The sequence below is a fragment of the Rhagoletis pomonella genome, unplaced genomic scaffold (genome assembly GCF_013731165.1).
Source record: "Rhagoletis pomonella isolate Grant_MI unplaced genomic scaffold, Rhpom_1.0 Rhpom_scaffold_00005, whole genome shotgun sequence".
In the NCBI taxonomy this organism is placed as follows: Eukaryota; Metazoa; Arthropoda; class Insecta; order Diptera; family Tephritidae; genus Rhagoletis; species Rhagoletis pomonella.
Window position 1 is genome coordinate 13,770,218 of NW_023458559.1, and position 1,169 is coordinate 13,771,386.

The 1,169-nt window shown below is 33.8% G+C and overlaps 1 protein-coding gene across 1 annotated transcript in view; it reads right to left on the bottom strand.

Annotated features, from left to right (window-relative positions):
* The window catches only part of LOC118738723 (tudor domain-containing protein 3), a gene marked incomplete in the record, with an annotated part of 227,242 nt that overhangs the window by 225,530 nt on the left and 543 nt on the right, over nucleotides 1-1,169 (bottom strand).

Here is a 1,169-nt window from a genome sequence, read left to right on the forward strand (position 1 = left end):
AGATTATCTGCTTGATAAAGTTATCGGTTTAGATGAATACCACTATTATAATTATACCATGAACTTATACGATAATCTCACGACACCTTTAATAGGAAATTTATTTAAACTGGCACTTTTTCTGAGTTTAAAATAAAGTTAATAAATGTTTACATCATCAATTTAATACAGAAATTTACACATTTTTAGCAATAATTCCCTTAAACTCATTAAAGCTGAAATTAGTCAAGAACGTAAACCTACCGGTACGTAAACCCGAGTCAGCTGACACGATCTATCTTACCAAAGCGCCATGTAAATGAAAACTCAACACCGCAGAATTATTCTGTAGTTGTAGCCCGTAGCGCAGAAATCTGCGGAATTTATATTTTTCCGTGTCAGCTGATTTCGTCTTCTTTAGATGGTTGCCACTTCGTTAGTTTTACAGATGGTTAAAAAAATATAAGTTCCTACTCAAAATATGTTTAAAATATTTGAAATTTACTATTGAATAAGGTTTTTGTTGAAAACTAAGTAGTTTATATTTAGCTAAAATCTATTATAGCACGAAAAATTGCAGTTGAAAGGGTAAGTTTATGAAAAGGCATTGATGAGTGGCAACAGTGTAGTAAGCCACACTGAGGGCTCCAGTAATCGACAAAATTCTGCGTATACAGACTGCGTTTAAGTATACGTTCTGCGTTCTCGACTAATTTCAGCTTAAGTCTTATGCTGAAATTAGTCAAGAACGTAAACCTACCGGTACGTAAACCCAAGTCAGCTCACACGATCTGTCTTACCAAAGCGCCATGTAAATGAAAACTCAACACGGCAGAATTTTTCTGTAGTTGTAGCCCGTAGCGCAGAAATCTGCGGAATTTAGATTTTTCCGTGTCAGCTGATTTCTCCTTCTTTAGATGGTTGCCACTTCGTCAGTTTTACAGATGGTAAAAAAGTTATAAGTTCCTATTCAAAATATGTTTAAAATATTTGAAATTTACTATTGAATAAGGTTTTTGTTGAAAACTAAGTAGTTTATATTTAGCTAAAATCTATTATAGCACGAAAAATTTTAGTTGAAAGGGTAAGTTTATGAAAAGGCATTGATGAGTGGCAACAGTGTAGTAAGCAACACTGAGGGCTCCAGTAATCGACAAAATTCTGCATATACAGACTGCGTTTAAGTATAC